The sequence below is a fragment of the Sarcophilus harrisii genome, chromosome 1 (genome assembly GCF_902635505.1).
Source record: "Sarcophilus harrisii chromosome 1, mSarHar1.11, whole genome shotgun sequence".
Lineage (NCBI taxonomy): Eukaryota > Metazoa > Chordata > Mammalia > Dasyuromorphia > Dasyuridae > Sarcophilus > Sarcophilus harrisii.
In genome coordinates this window covers 562,097,730-562,119,957 of record NC_045426.1, presented here as the reverse complement: position 1 = coordinate 562,119,957, position 22,228 = coordinate 562,097,730, and positions in this window count along the sequence as shown.

Genomic DNA, 22,228 nt, shown 5'->3' with positions numbered 1-22,228 from the left:
TCTTTCCTTCACTCTGCCAACAGAAGTTGACTTTCAAAAAGAAGATATGATAAGCTGCATGTAGTTGCTCACATGGCCTAAAAGGAGATTTGTTGGATAAATCCTAGTTAAGTCATTTGCATTGTGAATAAACCATGTATTAAGCATTTAGGCATTCAGCCTCCATCCAAAGAATGGAAATTTCCTGAGCAGCATTCCTCTTGGAGAGAGATCTCTTATGTTGTCCCCAAATCAAGAGACTAGAACCATGACATAGGGGAGAAGAAAGTTTTCTATCCATTATTAAATGAGTTATTCAGATAGGTCCAATGAACCATCTATCTAGCAGCCCCAAAGTATGTTTGAAACCTTAAGGTGATACTATGAATCTTCAGGACAGAAGGAGGAGGGAGTTAGAAACCTAATAAAAATGAGGAAACCACTAATGAGGGAGGAGAATTAATTACTTTCAACATATTGACTACATTGTGTATTTTCTCCATTTGCTTATGGGCTCCAATGAGGGACTAGCATTTCAGGGATTTTCTTTAGGGAAATAAAAGGTACTCTGCCCTAGATAACTGCATTTGTAAACCTTGAATGCTTGTACAAGAGCTCAGAATTTCTTTTAACTGCCTTTGAGAAACTCTAAAACACAAACCTATATTCTGAGATTTCCCAGGCTAAGCTCTGGGTGAGGCAATAGAAGTCCAAAGAATATTGACTAGGCCCAGTCCATGTGAGCCCAGAACTTGAGTCATGGATTATATAAACTGGAAAGTAAGAAGGTAGTAGAACAATTTAGTTAAATTGTGCAGTTGATTTATGGATTACTACTTGGGGTAGGAATGACAGAGTAATGCAAATGATTACACCCTAGAGACTTGTGCTACTGGATTCCCACTGTTGCAATGTATTTGGATTATGTGACTTATTCTGGTATAGTACAGTGTTGTTGCTAATAGCAAATACCAAAATTGGGACAGGAATTCAGATTCCTTCATAAGAACTCATAGTTTAAGCTGACTCTAAAATTAACTCTCTTCCCTATACATTTTATCTTAGCCCAAACAGGCCAAAAAGTTGCACCTTTAAGCTTATAGATGAAAAAAGTGAACATCAATTTCATAACCACAGAAAATAAAAAGGAATTTCATCATTTGCCACCTTCCCCCACATCAGTATCTTCTCAGTTTATCCTCACTTTGTTAAAAAAAAAATATTTACTCAGTTCTGCATGTGAATGATTTTTAAATACACATCCCAGAATTAATAGATATTCTTTTCCAAGTGATTCCCTTTGGAAGTCATCAAACCTCTATTTCAATGATACTGCCATAGTCCTCATAATTTTGGAGCTGTTTATACAGATCTCGAAGCCAATTAAAAACCTTCTTTTTTCTATGAGCCACACAAGAAAATCAGTTTTATTCATTTATAAGGTCATATTTTGCTTCTGATTCTAAACTATATTATCTACTTTGTCTTCTAGACCTAGATTCAGGTGATTTCTGGCTGCTTCCTATATTATACTCACTCTCAAAAAACAAACAAAAGGGCCTTCCATAGGACAAAGGTTAAGGACAGAAGATAAATAGGTGTTAATTCCTAGAAAAGATCAGCTCTTGGAAATAATATAAACTCAGTAGTCTTGGGAACTTACCTTGTTCTTTTAACACCACTCCATTAAGGAAGGTGATTCATGGCCAATTCACATACTAAGATTGCACTCCTAGTTTTGGCCTTTAGCAGGCAAATCAGAAGTTGAATGAGATAGAGAAATGCAAACAGGAGAGAAACTAACTTAGAAAGCAGTCTCATTTCCCAGAAGGAGAGTCTGTGCATTTTTGTGGCCCCTTGAGTGACCATGCAGTCCCAGAAATGGAAGAATCCTATGACCACAGAGATGGTAGCAGTGGAGTCACAAAAAGCTCCTGTGCGAAGTTGTGAGCTTCAGGGATACAAGTCATCCACAGTGGAGTAATCTATTGGACCAAACAGAGGAACTATAAGACTAAGTAGAAAAATTCCCGGACCAAGTCAGAGCTAAACCCAAGAATAAATTAGAACAGACAACCCTGGTATGGAAGAACAAACACAGACCTGGCTCTACATTAGGGCTACTAATTGTGAGAACTATACAAATCCAAGGAAAGGAGTCACTGCCATGGATAAACTCTTGAGTTTTTTCCCTTTTTGAAAGGACCCTAAAGGATACTATAAATCAAGAGAACAATGTAAGATCAAGTGACTTTCTAAAAGAAGGGAATTGTTTAACTCCAGTATTTTCCCCTTGTTAGGGAAGGAGGGGTTTCAATTGCAAGATTTTAATATAAATGTATGGACTACAGATGTCCTTGGGGGGAGACAGAGGTCTTGATTTTTTAAATGTCTCAGTGTAGGTTTTTTATATTTTTAATAGGATTATATATAAAATCTATCTTACTTGATATGTGATTAACCTCAGTGTTTGCGTAGGAACTAAGAGTTGTCCTGTTTTGTTTTATTTTTTGAAACCTTGAACCCTAATTTTGATATTTTTAGTAGAAATATTTGGTAGGAGCATGAACCAAAAAGAAATTATTTGGGAGTGAAACCCTAAGATCAAATCCCAATCAAGTCAACTTAGAATTTTCGTTCTGGGTTGTATATGTTTTTCATTCACTTTATTTTTCTATTACAGATGATAAGGCTATCTTTTTACTCGTTACTATAGGTCTTGATGAGGATGAATTATGGCATTCAAGGACTTAATGCAATTGATAACATTTCATCTGTGAATAGGAACATTTAGAAAACATAATTATTAACAGAGAATACTTCTTTTGTTTTCTCTTTGCACAGAGCAACCTCAATATACTGTTGAACATTTTAGGCAGACATGTAGTTTGCTGTTGAACAGCTTTCTTGATGTCAGTATTCAGTGAATCATTGGACAAAGTTATCATCTCTATAGTCCTATCAATCATTGAGGCTTGCATGACTAACATAGGTGTGAGAGACACCTTACTGAAGGAGAACCATCAAGCTTTCATTTTATTGCATTGAGCCAAATAATTTGCAAAAATAAATAATCAATAGAAAACAAGATCTCAACACCACTCAGTTAATTGTATATGATTGGAAAGATATGATCATCTGTTTAACATTGTCTTAATTTGTATATTTTTGGCCTTCTGGTTTTATACACAAATACTCCTAAAATAATATAAATTAATTGAGGTAGATTAGAATTGATTTCTATTCAAACTTATTTTCTAAAATGATTTTCACTGTTATATGAGCAAATACCAATTGTCTTCCATCCTTCTTCTCTATGATGATTTGCAAATGAATAGAACTCTAAACTTAGGCCTACTATATCATTCTGCTTGATAAAGAGATTATTTACTCTATAAGGCTATTTCTGTGATCTTTTGACCTCCCCATTGTGGGGACTGTTTTACAATAGCTCAACTTCTCAAAGAAACATTAATCACAGTCAATGTCTTTAATTTTTTTCATTGCCCATTTTCCAGAGTCAGCTCATTTAAGCAGGCCAGGCTGATGTTGTTACAAATGCACAGTGCTCTCTTCTCATTTTGATCCTTTCTTCTCATTTATCTTTGACTTAATCAGTAAAAATGGTCTAAATATATACGAATTGCTAATTCTGAAATGACTACTAAAGTTGTAAGTAGTTTCTTGTTGAGGATATAGTCAAGTTTCACTTTTTGTGATATCATTAGATTTGTGCCACATTCAATTCAATTCAACAAGCACTTATTAAATGTTTATTATTTATTATGTTCAAGGCACTAGGCATATAGAAACAAAAATGAAAATAGTTCCTTCCTCCAAGCATAAATTATAGAAGTGATACCTGAACTGAGCTTTCAAGAGAGCTAGGAATTCCAAAAAGTGAAGGTGAGTAGGGCATGAATTCCAGACATGATGAACAGCCTATGTAGAGGCAAGGAAGTGAGTCATTTTAACTTTGCTCTTGAAGAAAGCTTTATAATGTACACTCATGAGTCTTTTGCATAGCCTACAAGTTATTAGCTTCTCATTTTAGAAGCATATTTTCCACAATATTTTCACCAACCCCACAGGACCAACTTTTTCATAACATCACCAGTTCCCTATAAAACTTATTTACTCTTTCATTGGGCGATAGCATAGAGACTGTGTTAATATGGTAGAGAAGGAGGATCCAAGAAAGCAGGTCTTCACCCCTTATAGAAGCCAACAAATAGAAACACTAAAAGATGAGAGCGAGCTAAAAATAGAAACCCCAATTCAAATGAACAGAGTGCCAGATCAATGAAAGAATAACGTAGAATAACAAGATCAACTAAAATAATGGGACCAACAAAGATTGCAGGGAGGGAAGAACCCATATAAAGTGTCCCAAGAGACATAGTCAAGTGGCTAAGTAACATATTCAATCCTACATTGAGCCATAATCTGTAATCATCATGTGCCTACATATATGACCTATGAATGCAAGATGCACAACTCTGTTGAAATGACATTTCTTTTTTCCTTTTGACACATAATGAAATACTCTCTGCCAACTAATTTCTAATGGAAAAATCTATGGATTGGACAATTTTCTCTAGAAATACATCAGTTAATTGATCACCAGGGAAAGATCATATATTAAGAGTACCAGCACTTCAAGAAGCTAGGACTCTATTGGCATGTGACTACTTCCATATTTCACCACTAGGTAACTCGTCAAGAGTTACACTTGAAAATGTCATCACCTTATAGCCAACTTAGTGATATACTTCTCCAAAATAAGTGAGGCTTGTTATTAGATAGACATATTCAACAGAATCACTGGGTCTCTCCTTGTTTGGTCTGAACTGCCAGGGTTTATGCAATAAATTAAGTAATAATAGAGCACCATAATAGAGCCTCATAGTAGAACTTAAAAGGAGAAAGTGAACAATACTAATGTTTGTAAACAGACCAGAACTGTAGGATTCTTAGGTCTCTTCCACCATTAAGCCTTGGTCACCAAGAAAGCAGGAATACCTTTTGTGTAGTTTCTGCATAACAAAGAATGTATTTCTACTTCCAATTAAAACCCAAATCTTTGACAGTATCAAGATGACAATTTAACAAATGCAACAGTAACATGTTGCTATTTAACAGATGTAACAGTAATAGCAACAACTCTGGTATGGTGGTAAGAATATTGGACTTAGAATCAGGAGACCTGAATTTTTGGCTCATTTCTTTCAGGGAATCTTGAACAAATTTCAACTTCTCTGGACTTGCCTTTTCATCTATAAAATGAAAGCATTGGTTGAAATGTTCTCCAAGATTCCCTTCCCCATTCCTATTCTAACTCACCAAGAAGTTTGGCTTCAACTAAATAACAATGAAAATCTTTTTTTTTTTTTTTGAAATTTTTATTTAACACTCAAAGGCCTTTTAAGTTTGATAGAAATTGAAAGAGTATACCTTTATTGCATAGCCTCTTTTCTACTTCCTCTTTGTCTTCTTTCTTCTCTATCTCCTCCTCTTCCTCCTTGAAATTTCTTATTCTCCACCTCCTCCTCCTTCTCTTCTTTTGCTTCTTCTCTTCCTTCTCTTTTTCTTCTCCTTTTTCTTCCTCTTTCCCTCTTCCTCCTTCTTTTTCCTTCTCTTTCTCTTCCTTCTTCTTTTTCTTCTCTTCTTTTTCTTTCTTTCTTTATCCTTCTTTTCCTTTCTTTTCCTTCTTTCTCTACCTCTTTTTTTCTTTCTCTCCTCATTCTTTTCCTGTTTCTTTTCTTTTCCTGACTCTTCTAAACATTCTAGGTCTGGTTTCTTCATTTGTAAAATGTTCAGGAAAAACTATCATCTCTTTGGTGAGGGCTTGCCAAGCCCTTGTCAGAATTGCTTTCACCTATCACCCAACTCTCACTGTAACTCCAAGAAACTGTCATATGCAGTGTCCACATCTCAGTCAAACTATCTTGTCAGATGGGCTAAACCAGTTTGAGAGCAACTGACAGGTCTCAAACCTGTTGATTTAGTTAAGAGGAAGACTACTGCAAGCATGTGAAAACTTTCCCCACTGAAATGGGAGGGTGAAAACTTTCTCCCAATGTCCAGGAAGGTGGTTGAAACAAGTGCTGTGAAGCAATTAGAACTTGGTCAATAATTGAAGACACCAAGGTCATCTACTGAATCATGGGCCATTGCCAGTTGCCTTGCCAGTGAACTTGGATGACTCTGGAAGAAAGAGTGAGACCGATAACTTTGCACAATTTTGTTTCAGTTAAATCCAATTCACATATAAGCCAAGACATCATCCTATAATATCATTAGTCCTTCTCAAAAATGAAGAAGGAACAGGTAAGTAGTACAGGGGATAGAGCTCTGGACCTGGAGTCAGGAGGATCTGAATTCAAATCTGATCTCAGGCACCTGACACTTACTAGCTATATGACTCTGGGCAAGTTATTTAACCCCTAAAAAAAAAAACCTTCTAACTATATTTCTATGATTTGGTAAACTTAGCCTTGGAGAGTTACTGGGGATACTAAGAAGGTAACTTAAACTACTTGTCCATGGTTCCACAGCCAGAACTAAAATCTTTCTTCTATCTATAAGATGAAAGGATTCACCTCCAAGGTTCCTTTCCTACCTTAAATCTAAAATTCTAAAAATCTTTCTGATTCCAAGGGCTAGCCCTTCAACAAGTTCATCCTGCTCCTATCTTATCCTGACATTTTAATGGCATTATTTCTTCAAAAATTGCATTTGAAAATTTGTATTAGCTATCCAGGATGTATTTCAGAGATTCTGGTGATCATCATAGACAACTAAATTCACAAACATTTATTAAGCACCTACTCTGAGCAAAGTACTGTATGTGGCACAGGAAAAGATACAAACTTTAAATAAGACATGGCCCTTGTCTTCAGACAATTAACATTCGGTCATAGGGACAGACTCCATAGAGTTTGGTGCCTGAGGAGCTGCTGATTTTAAATCGGCTTTATAACCAGTAATGAGAAACTTCTATGGTTTCAATTAACAGTTCATTTGCCTATCAAGTCCTTCCTTCTGCTAAACCCTATTAATTTTAGGGGGTAACCTGAAAATCAGGTACCCAGAAATTGAAGGCTTAATTTTTTTTTGAACAAGCATCTAGGTGGCACAGTGGATGGAGCCCTGGACCGGAATTCAAATCTGGACTCAAATATTTTCTAGCTGGTTGGTGAACCTGAGCAAGTTAACCACTGCTTCAGTTTCCTTTTTTATTGAAGTTTTTTATTTTCAAAATATAAAACAAGGATAATTTTTCACCATTGACCCTTGCAAAAGCTTATGTTCCCCCCTTTCCTCCTCCCTGTCCTAAATGGCAAAATAATTCAATTTATGTTAAACATGGTAAAAAAAAAATTATGTAAATCCAATATAGGCATACGTATTTATACAATCATCTTTATACAAACTTATACAAACATATAAATACAAATTTATACAATTATACAATCATACAAGAAGAATCAGATCAAAAAGGGAATGTGCCTCAGTTTCCTCATCTGTGAAGTGGGAATAACAGCACCTCCCTCCCAAGGTTCTTGTGAGGATAAAATGAGATTATAATTATAAAATGCTTAGCACAGTGATATGTTAGCCATGATTATTCTTGTACTTGTGGTCTTTCCAAGGAAAGATACAAATGTCAATGGAGAGTAAGCTGGAATCAGAGTAAGGGAAACAACCTTTTATTCATTTTTTTCCCCACAATTGTAAATACTACCCAGATAACATGCCTCATACATTGGAGGAGGGTGAGAGAGAAAGACATATGGTAAATTCGTTTATTATGCAGTTGATATAATAATCATTCTAAAGTTCTTGCTGAAGCACCCAACATTTCCAGTTTTGTTACTAGTGGCTCCCTTGAGTCCAATGCCTTTGCAAAGGCAAAAGCAATTTCTGTGGCTTCCAAACCCAACCCTGAGTCTGCCTCTCAAAGATGAGATTTTATATACACATTTCATGGAAGCCAGCTCAGAACAAAAGATGTGCTCGCTTTCATTTCAAGAAACCTCATTGTTTCATTTGTAAAAAGGCTCTGTAAACACTTTTCATTCAGAAAAAAAAAATTCTTTTTTTTTTTTTTTAAGATAGGTCACGCTCCATTTGAAAACATCTCACAAATGAAACTCAAACTGTTTGTAAGGTTTTGAAAGACTAAATATATATATTTAAAGAATAAGAAAAAGACATTCTAGACCCAAAGGTGGTTTAGGCATCAAGACTTCCTATGAAAGTTCAAAGTTGTGAAAAAAAAAAAAAAAGAAAGAAAAACAACTCCTAATGTCAGAGTTGCTGAATGACTGAGTTTATTAAAATGATGCTCTGTGTAAAAGCTATAAATCCTTCATTAGATGGCCAAGTCCATTTCTTAATTTCTTCTTTTACCCACTCTTCTTTTCTCTTTAAAAGTTCTGCATTAAATATAATCTTCCTTGGTCACTTTGGACAAAAGTTTCCCATTGTTTTGTGTAAGGCTTTGGAACTTCTAAATGGAAAGAGATTACATATAAAGAAAAGCGCTTGTCCCTCCTCAAGACAAAGTCTTGTTGATTATATTTTCATTCCTATTAGTATTCCAAATCAGGTAAACCTAGTGAATCCCCTCAACTCTGATGAAGGGAGCACTGGCCTGAGAGGATCCCCAGGTTGTGAGCCTCAGTCCTGCCACTAACTAGCTGAGTAAGCTGAACCCAAACTTAATATCTCTGTTTCTTTAGATACAAACTTAAACTAGGTGATCTCTGAGAGTGCTTCCCCAGAGCAGCAAAGTAGTATAGTGAATAGAGCAAGTATTAGCCCTGAAGTTAGGATTCAAATGCAGCTTCAGGCACTTACTAGTTGTGTGACCCTGATGCTGGTTGCCTCAGTTTCCTTATCTGGAGAAGGAAATGGCAAATGAATTTTTTTCCAAGAAAACCCCATTTGGGGTCACAAAGAGCTGGACAGGACTAATCAACAAGACAACAGCAACAAGGTTCCTTTTAGCTCCTCCTTGGGTAACTGGGCTATGATTAGACCCACCCTTTAGCCTTTTCCTATACGGTCTGCTCCCCTTGACCACTGACAGTAGAACAGACCTGCTGCTCTTTATCCTTCAGGGTGTGCAGGGAAAAAAAGCTTTGGAGTAGAAACTTTTACTTGTCATGCATTCCTCACCACAAATAAGCATTTCCCTCTGGGTCCTCAAGTCAGTTCCTTTTCCATCTTCCTCACTGAAGTGAATTTTTAGTGGATGTGAGCCCTCTTCAGGTTCACTCCTTATACTAACCCCAGGTTCCCCCTTTTGCCTGACCTTTCAGTGACCTTCTGAGTTGCAACCCAAACCCAAAGCATAAAATCTGCACCATGACTCCTAGAGTATATTTCTGGGCTCAGCAGGGCCAGAAGCTCACTTTCTTTGCTCAAGTGATGGACCCATCAGTAAGAACACCACTCTTGTTTCCCATCACTTTTTAAAGTGAACCACTTCCAATTCAGTGAAGATTCATTCATGTGAGCTTAACAGCTCTGCAATTCCTTTGTCCTGTACAGGCTTCTGAAGTGTACTGGGCTGTTTCAGTTCACTCCTAGGTGAAAGGACTTAGGTGGAACTTAAATCTGCTTGATCTTTTTCTCCTAATATTTTAGGAGATTATAATGATAGCTACTAATTATTAATAATAGCTAACATTTACACAGTATACTACCACAGTATACCACCACAGTATTCCAGGCACTATGCTAAATATTTACAATCCTGAGAGATAGCTGCTAGAACAGACATAGGTAAGATGATTTACCCAAAGTTAACATAGCTAGTATGTGTCTGGGTCAGAATCTGAGCTCAGGTTTTCCTAACTCCAGGCCTACCACCACTGAGCCACCTAGCTGCCTCAATTTGAGGTGTCTATTTCAGACTATACAAAGCATTGGAGATACAAAGACAAAATGAAAAAAAAAATTCCTTTTCCCAAAGAGCTTACTTTCTACTGGGGCACTGAAAATTTAGAGGGAAGTAATTGTAAGAAAATTTGAGAAGAGAGAACATTAAGTGGATCAAAAAAAGAAGGAGTTCTTGTAACAGGTGGCATCTGAGTTAGACCTTCAAAGAAACTAAGATTTTTTTTTGCTTTGTAAAATTTATTTTTATTGATTTTAAAGAGCCTTTTATTTTCAAGAGATATGCAAATATAGTTTTAAACATTCACCCCTGCAAAACCTTGTGTTCCAATTTTTTTTCTCCCTCCCTTCTTCCACCGCCTTCCTTAGATGGCCAATAATTTAATATGTTAAACCTTGCAATTAGAATCTAAGATTTTTAAGAGACAAAAATAAAAAGAGAACAGAGTAGAATATTTAGCTATAATACAAAATAAATAAGGGAAATTATTGGGAGGTGGGGGTGGGGAAACTTGGGGAAAGGGAAGCCATTCTGGGAAGGATTTTCAAAGTCAATCTGAGATAGATATTTGTGTTTTATCTATGAGGAAATAGGGATTTACTGAAAGCTCTTAAATAAGAGAGTGACATAAACCCTGAAACATTACTATTGTAGATCCATAAAAGTGAATGAAAGGAAGTGGTCAATTTCTCCTAGCCATATTTCCCCTTCTCAGCAGCAAATACATATACAAATATTCAACATGAGTAATTTTTGTAGTAAATCAATATTTACTCTAGAAAAGGGAAAAGAGAGACCCTATGTAGAATATAGGTATCTACACAAAAAAAAGAGATGCAGTAAATCTTCAAGTCTATATCTTAGAAGTGGGCTTCCAGTAGGTGTATGGTGACCATCTGAGATGTCACATCAGATCAATGGGGTATAGCAATAAAGTAGCTTTCCAACCAATTTTTCCTGTTTTCACAGAATGCTTATCAATAATATTTCCCCAATTTCTCCTAGTACCTAGAGGATCTGGGAAAGCAGTTGATGAGAAAACAAGGTGTTATCTTGTTACTTCTGTTCTCAAGTTAGAGGCAGGCAGCTGAATAACAGAGTGGATACAGAACTGGACTTAGGAAAACCCAAGTTCAAATATGGTCTCACTAGCTGCCGTGTGACCTGGGCAAGCCACTTAATGCTTTTTACCTCAGTTTCCCTAATTGTAAAATGGAGATAATAATAGTGTCTACCTCACAGGGTTGTGAGTCTCAAATGAAATAATATCTGTAAAATCTTTAGCAAAATTCCTGACACGCCACATATATGTTTAATATCCCAGATGTCCTACTTGGGATTTTTGGGCATTATAAATCAGTTGAAAGGACAAAGGAAGGTGAATATGAGAGGATGAAAGAATCTGACTCAACTCATGGCTAATTTTACAAATAAATGGATCCTATTCTCAAAGAGATAGAGATTTCTTTGACTTTATTTTTTATTATTATTATTATAGTAACTTTTTATTGACAGAATCCATGCCAGAGTAATTTTTTTACAACATTATCCCTTGCACTCACTTCTGTTCCAATTTTTCCTTCCCACCCTCCACCCCCTCCCCTAGATGGCAAGCAGTCCTATATATGTTGAATATGTCCTAGATATCCTAGATACAATGTATGTGTGCAGATCCAAACAGTTTTCTTGTTGCACAGGGAGAATTGGATTCAGAAGGTAAAAATAACCCGGGTAGAAAAACAAAAATGCAAACAGTTTACATTCATTTCCCAGTGTTTTTTCTTTGGGTGTAGCTGCTTCTGTCCATCATTAATCAATTGAAACTGAATTAGGTCTCTTTGTCAAAGAAATCCACTTCCATCAGATTACATCTTCATACAGTATCGTTCTTGACGTATATAATGATCTCTTGGTTCTGCTCATTTCACTTAGTATCAGTTCATGTAATTCTCTCCAAGCCTCTCTGTATTCATGTGGCTGGTCATTTCTTACAGAACAATAATATTCCATAACATTCATATACCACAATTTACCCAACCATTCTCCAATTGATGGGCATCCACTCAGTTTCCAGCTTCTAGCCACTACAAACAGGGCTGCCACAAACATTTTGGCACATACTGGTCCCTTTCCCTTCTTTAGTGAGATAGAGATTTCTTAACCTTGATCAAGTTCTGCAAAACCTTAATCTGTAAATTCCCCAGAGCCCAGAAGCTTATTTCCTTTGTGCCATTAGCTCAAAAGGGAGTGCACAGCAAAACAAAGTATAGAGGTGGCTGGAAGTTTATTCAGGCCTGAATTTCTGACATAACTGTTAATACCAAAGGACCTGAGCTCAAATCTTATTTCTGACCCTTTCGGACAGCCTAAGGAGTGCTTGAACCTCAGGGGTCATCTTCAAAATGAGACGGAAGGACTAGAGGACCTCTGAGATCCTTTTGAGTTCAAAATCTATAATCCTATGAGTGCTCTGTAGAGAGGGCTTTTTGTTGAGTAGTTCATATTGTAGGATCTTGTACATATATAGTGGATAATCAGTTATCAAGAGCTGGAATAGGGCATTCAAGAGGCTTATGCTGTAGGATGATTATTTTGGTATTTATGTAATGATAAATGGGAGAAGAGAGTGACAAGAAGCAAGACCAATTGACAGAATGATTATTCAATGCTCCATGCTGAAAAGCCTTTCTCATGGTGGCAAAATATTGGATAGGAGATGCCCATCAGTTGAAGAATGGCTGAACAAGCTTTGGTTTATGAATGAAATAGAACAGTATTCTGCAATAAGAAATGATGAACAGGCAGATTTCAGAAAAAACCTGGAAAGATTTGTACAAACTGATGCAAAGTGAAACGAACAAACCAGGAAAACTGTACAGAGTATAAGCAACATTATGTGATGATCAACTGATTGATTAACTCAGTTCTTTTCAGCAACACAATGATTCAAGACAAGTACAAAGAACTCACAAAGGAAAATGCTATCCATAACCAGATAAAGAAAAGATGAACTGTGAATATAAATTGAAGCATATTTTTTCACTTAACTTTATTCTTTCTTATATTTTTCCCTTTTGATTTGTTTCTCCTTTCACAACTGTGATTAATATGGAAATATGTTCTACATGATATTATATTTTAAGCTATGTCAAAATGCCCATCTTCGAGAAGGGAAAGGGGTAGAAAAATTTGCAACTTAAAATCTTGTAAAAATGAATGCTAAAAATCTTCTTGACATGTAACTGAGGGGAAATATTATTGTAGAAAAACTAAAAAATATATTAAAAATGAGTGCCAAAAAAAGGGGGAAAAGGGAAGATATTATTCTTCTGACTTCTGGTTTAGAGAGAAGCCCTGAGTCTTTCAGACCCTCTTCAAGGAGAGTCCCTGGAAGGAAAAAAAAACTTAGGAAGAAGCTAACATGTAAAGGAACTGGGAATCTTGTCCTTATTTTCAATTTGCTACTCTAGACTAGAAAATGTCTCATTTCATGAGAAATCTGAATCTTTCTCTGCCTCTGTTTCTGTCTCTCTCCCTTTCTGTCTCTTTCTGTCTCTTTCTGTCTCTGTCTCTGTCTCTCTCTTTTTCTCTCTCTCTCTCTTTCTTTCTCTTTCTCTCTCTCTCTCTCTCTTTCTCTCTCTCTCTCTCTCTCTTACTCTTAGTGAGAGAACTAATTCACTTTGTATATTCTAATATGCCTAACTTCTCTATGCCTGCTGTCAGCTTGGATGAATGGATTGATTCACTATTCAGTATTTATAATGATCTTTGTGTAACTGGTATATGTTGTAAAGAGAGCTAAGCCTTTGAGTTATAGCTAGGAACATTCCTTCCCTATTAAGGGATGACAATCAGGGAATGCTTGAACCTAAAAGTCATTTCTCCTTGACTAACAATATTTAGTGGGAGGTACAGATATCTTTCTAGTTCATTATGCCCTCTCTAAGGAAAGTAGCCTTCTTCTACTTGCCCAGCCCTCCTTCACTTAAATCCAACTCACTTGTACATCATGGCATCACCTCCCTGAAATCACCATCCTCTTCAAAAATGAAAGATAAATAACAACCTTTTCAGGAAGATCCTAAAAGTGAATCACAAGAAGTTAGCCCTGGAAGGAAAATTATAAATCATTTTTTCTAATCTCATTTTACAGATAGAGAAACAAGTGCTAGGGAGAGCAGGTGTCTTGCAAATCATAGAGATAGTAAGCGAGAGATCCATTCTAGAAAGCAATCTTTTCATTTCCAATCTAAGGCTTTTCTATTATGTTTCACTGACCTTTCTAGGGACAATGACTTTATCATCCACCCTAATTAGCAGGCCACAAGACAGGAGAAATCTATGACTCTAAAACAAAAATAATATTGCTGTCTTTACTAAGGGGAAGGAAAGACCATCACTATCAAAAGTAATCTCTTCTATCATGAACTAAATTCAGAGATGCCCTTCCTCAGAGGGTTGCCCAGCGGGTAAAGAATATTTTTTTGGTCACAATAACTTGTGAAACTGTCATCTGTGAGCAAAAAGGAGCTGAGGGATAATCAGAAGTATGGGATAGGACATTGGGTACTACACTTGAAGAATAAGTATTGGTTCACATTGGTACTACATTGTCTGTAATAGTGTACATGCTTAATAATTGCTCATTGATTAAAAGATTGATTGATGAAATCCAGGAAGACAGGCTCAAATACTATCCTACTAACTATGTGACCCTAGGCATGTCACAATCTCTCTTGGGCCTCAGTTCTATAAAATAAAGAGATAAAATAAAGTCATCAAAGAGACTTGAGGAACTCTAAGGTTTCTTCCAGCTCCAAATCTGTAATTCTATGGTAAAACAACAGAGCTTGAAGGAACAGAGATGAGATATATGTGGATATATGTGGCATTAGAACAAAAGATAAACATTGGCTCATTGATATCATGGAACTGTACACTTAGACTTGAAACTCCCTGATATTACCCAGAGTTAAAGATCAGAATTTTTTACTGATGGCATCTAGCCAAGTCAGTGTACTTCCTGTTCCTTAACTTCTCTATTTCCTCTTTCCCACTTTGATGCCTTTATTTATGTCATTTCCTATGCCTAGAATCCCCCCAACCCTGTCCCCACTATTTGAAAGTCTACCCATCCTTTAAAGCCCAGCTCAAAAACTACTCTTCTGTGTAGCCCTCACTATTCAGAAGCAGCATCTTCCTCCTGAAATCTTTCCTGACTCTCTGTGCATATAAATGTTATTTCTCTCTGCTCTGCCATCCCCAATATTAAACAAAATAATATGTTAAAAAAATATATAAATGTATTATTTATCTTTGTACTCCTTTCCCACCTCCACGTTTAGCACAGAGCTCCATCCACAGTGGGACCTTGTTTGTTGCTGTTGGCCTAGATAACTTCTGAGATTCCTTCCCACTCAATGGTACTATATGACTTTATAAATTGAATTAAGCCTAACTTAAAACTATAGTGCCTGCTTCAAACCATTGAGGAGTAATAAGGGATCTTGTCCAAAGCCTAATGTCCACTAGTCTGAGGCTCCCTCTGAGCAGAACCTGGAGAGAGAGGTCTTTAAGGGCACTCCATGATGGAGAGACAGAGTTTTCTGAAAACCACAATAAAATGGTGAGAAGACAGTTTCAAAATCGCTCTTTGTTTTTACTTCCGACAGTTTATTTTAGAAATTTCCAGTAAACCGCTTTGTTGAGCTTGAGGAGGAGAGAATAGAAGGAGGGGTGGAGTTTCTCCCATTGTTTTGCTGTTTGATTGAGGTCTAATTCAGTTGATGGAACAATCAAAAAGATTTTAGAAAACTTCAAGTCATAGAACTACAGATTTAAAGCTGAAAGGGATCTTAAAGTCATCAAATCCTATACCCTTGTTTTTCAGAAAAGGAAGCTAAGAGGGTAAGCAGGTCGCCTTATCAAGGTCATAAGAGCTGGTAAGATCCCATAGTAGGATTTGAATCCAAGTTTTCCTAATGTTAAGTCCAATGCTTCATTTACTCTACTGTGGAGCTTCTCTGAAGACATGAAACTCATCCCTTTCTCACAATTTTCATTGCCCAGGCTGACAAAACTGTGAGCTTTGGGAAATTTTGAAGTATATGCAAAATCAAATAAGATTGAACCACATTATAATGAGGTTCCATGGTATTCGATAGGTAGCAATGTCATTTTAAGGACTCTTCTGAAACTTTACTGTTAAACAACATTCACAGCAATGCTCATGATACTCACTTATGTAGTAGAGCCTATTCACAGCTGTTCAATGAACAAAATTATACACTGGAAAGACCACACTAAAATAACAATCCAAAAACATAAAGATGAATCCCAATTCTGCCACTAATTAGCCGTGTAGTTTTGGGCAAATCAGTTTCTCTATCGAGGATTTAGTTTCCCCATATATTGGGGTAATGGTTTCAGAAATCATCCATGTATATGATTCTGTGATCTCCAAGGACCCTTCGTGAGATCTTAGATTTAGAATCTTCCAGACTAGAAGGCCATTTAGTCCAATCCCTTCATTTTACAGAGGAGAGAACCATGCATGGCTCAGAAAGGTTAATGGATTTTCCCATAGTCCCACAGGTAGCAGGTAACAGAAGCAGAATTTGAGCCATCTTCTTTATAGGTCTATGACTCTGGAACGCATCCCATTATCCACATTTCTTAGCCTCTCCGAAGTCTGTGAGTGCTTTCTTGCACCTTCATCCCTATGGCTGGCAGGTTCATGTTTATCTAGCACCTTCGGCAGCCCCATGACAGGTGTTTATTATAATGCTATATTGTTCCATTGGGGGCTTCTCATTTCTTGTAAAAGCAGAGATTCAAGTAACCTGGAACTCTTGCATTCCCACCTTGTCTCATAAACACAATAGGGAAATGCCAATGACACGCAAGCTGTTCCTCAAACCACCTTGTTTTTCACTCAATTTCTCGGCTACACTTGGCCCGTCACAATGGAAACACACCACTTCCTCCCACTTTATGAAGCACCTCTTTCTACTGACGCTCAGCTTCCTTCATTCAGTTTAGCCAGCCCAGGACTTTTGCTTAAGTCCCTTAAGCAAAGCAATTACTTGATACCCATCATAAATATGAGCCAGAGTGACTAAACTATACCATATCATTATTTCCACTGAAAAAATTTTTCACTTGACTTAGGCATGTTAGCAAATTATGTCATTTTGTTTTTTTAGGATACATGTTTCACAAAATAGGTTAAGGCATGAATAAAAAGGTCAAATATTAGTAGTACCTTGGATTACTTTTGAGATTTCCTTATTGCCCATATTCTTCCTCATCACTCTCCACCTCTTTGACTTTTCCTTTTTTTCCTCCTTCCCTTCTTCCTACTCCCTCTTCTTCCTCTCCTTCACCCTTATCCTCCTTCCCTTCCCTTTCTCTCCTTCCTTCTCCCATTAGAATTAAGCTCCTTGGAACTATATAGCATTTGTGTTTATATTCCTAGCCCTTAATACAGTGCCTGAAATGAAGTAAGTGCTTAATAAATTCTTCCCCCCATTCATTTATTTATGGACTCTTCCTATATTTAGGACCATAACCTGAAGGTCTCTCTGTCTTTTACTTCCTATGTTTAGATAGGTAACAAGCCTGCCATGCTTCTTCTTCAGTAACAAATCTCAGGTATTATCCTTTCTACAATAGCCATTGGCGAATCTCCTATTTAAGTCCTGGTCATTCTCTGTCTGGAACTCCCTATTCTCCTCTCTACAATATCCTGTACGTGGTAGCTAAAAACCATTCCTCAATCTACCATCTCTACTGTCTCACTCCAGATGATCCTCTGGATAATGTGTGACCTTTCCCTTCAAAGCCCTTCATCAGCTACTATCTGTGTATTCTCTCATTCATTCACTGAACATTTATGAAAAACTACCATGTGCAGACATGCAAGGCAATCCCATAGACATGGGATTATACCACTGGGTTAAAGGATAAGATAGTTATCATGGAAAGGCAATAAACATTTATTAAGAGCAGATTATGTGCCAGATACTATGCTAAGCACTTTACAAATATTATCTCATCTGATCCTTACAACAACCTTGTGAAATAGGTACCATTATTACCCCCATTTTTACAATTGAGGAGAAAGAGATTAATTGACTTGCCCAGATTCATTCACTTAGTAAATATCTAAGGCTGGATTTGAACTCAGGTTTCCTTGACTCTGGACCCAGTGTTCTATCCATTGAACCACCAGCTACTTCTGTATTAGCAGGGAAATATGATTAAATGTTTAAAGAAGGGAAAGCTGTACTATATATGATCAGAGGGAGTTAGGCAACATGTTGAGAGAAAGAACCACTTATATTCAGATATACAATGGTGTTGGAGCTTGGATTTGAAATGAGAGAAACCAGGATTGAGTTACTCCCTTTGGGAGTAGAAGCACTGAACCTGGGGTCAGAAAATAGGAATTTGAATCCTGATTCTAATACTTACCAAGTATCCACTTAACATCTCTGAGTCTCAGTTTTCTTATCTATAAAATAGAAATGGGAAGACAAAGAGAATAAGCATCTATGTTTATTCCTACTGTGCCATGCCATTGTGCCAAATACTTTTTAACAAATATTGTTTCACTTGATCCTCACAACAATCCTGCAAGGTGGGTGCTATTATTTTCCCATTTTACCGTTGAGGAAACTAAAGCAGGCCCAGGATCACATAGCTTATAAATATCTGAAGCCAGATTTGAACTGAAGACTTTCTAACTCCCAACCATGTCACCATGGTAATAATAACTTATATAATTTTTAGGGTTATTGTGAAGAAAATAGTTTAAAAACGGTAAGACTTTATAAAAACATTTGTTGATATTTAACTTATTTTCCTTAATTTGAGCCCTTTCTTGCCTGTACTTACAGTGCTAGATAAAATAATAGGAAAGAAGTTTAAAGAAGATAGAGAACCTTAGAGACCCTCCATCCATCCCCATTTTATAAAGGAGATAACTGAGCCCTGCAAAGTTAAAGTGACTTGCTTATTTGTCTGTTCCAAAGCCATTATTCTCTTCCCTACACTCCAGGGCAGTGAAATAGCCCTAGGCCTGGAGTCAGGAATCTTCCCAAATTCAAATCCAGCTTCAGCTGTGTGACTCTGAGCCAGTTATTTAATCCTCACTGCCTTGGTTTTCTCATCTGTAAAATGAACCAGAGGAGAAAATGGCACATTTCTCCAGTATCTCTGCCAAAAATAAAAAATAAAAGGTGAAAGAATTGTAGCAGGACATTACGTAGACCTCCAGGGGAAAATTTGTGGAAATACATGGAGAAGGTAAAGAGTAATAATAATCTGGGTGGAACAAATCCCCCCTTCCAATGAGTGTGCTGAGCCATGCCCCACTTTCCTTTACACACTGGTGAGACCTAAATTTTGCTTTTTAATCCTTATACGTGTTTTGTCGAATTAAAATGTAATTTGTACAATTAAAGATAAAAGCAGCCAAAACACATTGCATCAGTCTATGCCATTATTTTCCCTCCATTTTCTTAATTTATAATGACTGCCTCCAAAGCGTCTAGTTTTGCCCTCCAGAAAATTAAGATAGCAAACCACAATTACAGCTAGAGTCAATAAAGAGAGGGAAAAAAAGAGAGAAAATAAATACCCAACCCAGAATATAACCACATAAATTCTGGCTCCTTTACAGATAAAACCCAATTCCTGATTGGTTCTCCACCCTCCTTTTGTGACAATCCACAGGGTTTCTATACTCATTCTCTGCTTTGCTCCTTATGTAATGCCGGAGAAACTGAGCAAGATAGAGATTAGAGAACAATTTAATAGTTTATTAAATGGAAAGATTTACTGGGATCAAATGGATCCATGGTTTGGTCTCAGGGCTGAATGAGACTATCGTTTCAAAGAATCCAGTAGTGAATGTCTTATAACTTTTATAGGGTTATAAAGAACAATGACATAATGGGGGGGGGGGTACTTGATTGGGAATGACCTAATGGGGAGAGGCACCTAGGATGACATAATGGGAGGTACTGGAGAGGCTCCTGATATTCTAATGACATCTAAAATGAATAAAGACCTTTATCCCATTAAACATTAAGAGGGAATGGTTATAGCCTAAGGTCTAAGATATAAGACTTTATCCTATCAAACATTAAGAGGCAATGGTTATAATCTGAGGCAGAGTAACTGAATAGGACAATTAGGGAAACTGTGTCAGGACATTTAAAAAGAACTGTGGCACAACACAGGCTTTACTTTCAAATATAATCAACATTCATTCAGCAAATATCTGAGTACTTATGACAAGCATAGCATTGAACTAAGGATGGGATGGAATCTGTGATACCTAAAACTATACCTGGGAGAAAAGATGAACATATGAAAGGTGAAATAAGAATTCAACATATGTAAACAAGAAACATGTATGGATATTGCAGATCATCAATGTACCATGGTTTCTAGAGACAAAAAATTCAATGGGAATAGAGGAGATTGGGAGCTGGAGGAGGAATTGGTGTTGATATAGTTACAAAAGCCTCTGGGAAGGAAAAAAAAAATCTAGGAGTCAAGTATTGACACAGAATCCCATAATATCCCAGAGACATTTTTTTCACGAGATTATTTCTTTAAGCAAAGAATTTTTAAGTTAGGGTCTAAAACATTAGACTTTTTCTGTGTTGCCCCAGAGAAGAAAATGTAGGATGTAGGTAGGAGTAATAAAGAGGCAGATTATGATTCAATATAAGGAAGAGCTGTCTCATAGATCAAAACAAGCTTTCTTGAAAGGTATTGAGTTCCCCATCATTGACTAAACAAAGGGTTGACCATTTATCAGAAATGTTATAGAAGAGATTATTGCACATGATTAAAAGTTGGATTTTATAACTTCTCAAGTTCCATCTAACCATTAGCTTTCATCACGAAAGTTTGTTTTAGCAGAGCCTGCTAAGGTTCTGGTTCCTCTGTTCAGCCTTCTTCTGTCTGTCTTTCCTTACCCCTACTACCATTGACTTTGATTCTTCACATCTACTTTTGGTATGTATTTGCATACATGCATATGTGTATGTGTTTATATTATTTGAGTATTCAATTTTCTTTTTTTCCCCCTTTTCCCCCTTTTTTAAAAATTGAAGCTTTTTATTTCAAAACATATGCAAAAATAATTTTTCACCATTCATCCTTGCAAAATCTTGTGTTCCAGTTTCTCTCTTCCCCTTCCCACCTCTTCTAGATGGCAAGTAATCGAATATATGTTATACATGTTAAAATATATGTTAAATCATTACATGTAAACATAGTTATATAATTACCTTATTGCACAAGAAAAATAAGATCAAAAATGAAAAAATAAGAAAGAAAATAAAATTCAAGTAAACAATAACAAAAAAGTGAAAATATTATGCTGTGATCCACATTCAGTCCCCACTGTCCTCTCTCTGGGTGTAGATGGTTCTCAACATCACAAGATCATTGAAACTGGCCTAACTCAGCTCATTGCTGAGAAGGGCCACATCCATCAGAATGATCATTGTATAATCTTACTGTTGCCATGTAATCTCCTGGTTCTGCTCATTTTATGTAGCATTAGGTCATTTAAGTCTCTCCAGGCCTCTCTAAAGTCATCCTGCTGTTCGTTTCTTACAAAATAATAATATTCCATAACATTCATATACCATAATTTATTCAGCCGTCTCCAACTGATGGGCATCCATTCAGTTTCCAGTTTCTTGCCACTACAGAGAGGGCTGCCACAAACATTTTTGCACATGTGGGTCTTTTTCCCTCCTTGGATCTCTTTGGTATAAAAGCCCAATAGAAACATTGCTGGATCAGAGGGTATGTGCAGTTTGATAACTTTTTGAGCATAGTTTCAAATTGCTCTCCAAAATGGCTAGATCAGTTCACAGTTGCACCAATAATATATTAGTGACACAGTTTTCCCACATCCCCTCCAACATTCATCATTATCTTTTCCTGTCATTTTAGCTAATCTGAAAGGTGGGTAGTGGTGGTGGGTAATCAATCTTTATCTTAAAGAAGAAGCTTAGTTAACTTACCTCCTTTGATTTTTCCATCCCTCCTCCATTCTCCAAGTCCTAGTTTTTCCATTACCTGAGATTGCATTCATTGTTTCCTTTTTTTTTTTTTTTTTTTTGCTTTTCTGTGACTATTATTTGTACAGTGTTTTGCAGTTTCCTGACCCTACTTCCTTTTTCAGTCATAAATTCTAATAAAAATAGGAAGTCGTAATATAGGTGTCTGTACTTGCTGGTAGGTTGAGCTGCAAAAGCAAAAGTATTTTTCAGTTGCTTTGGGTGCAAGTCTCCTTAATTCAAGTAT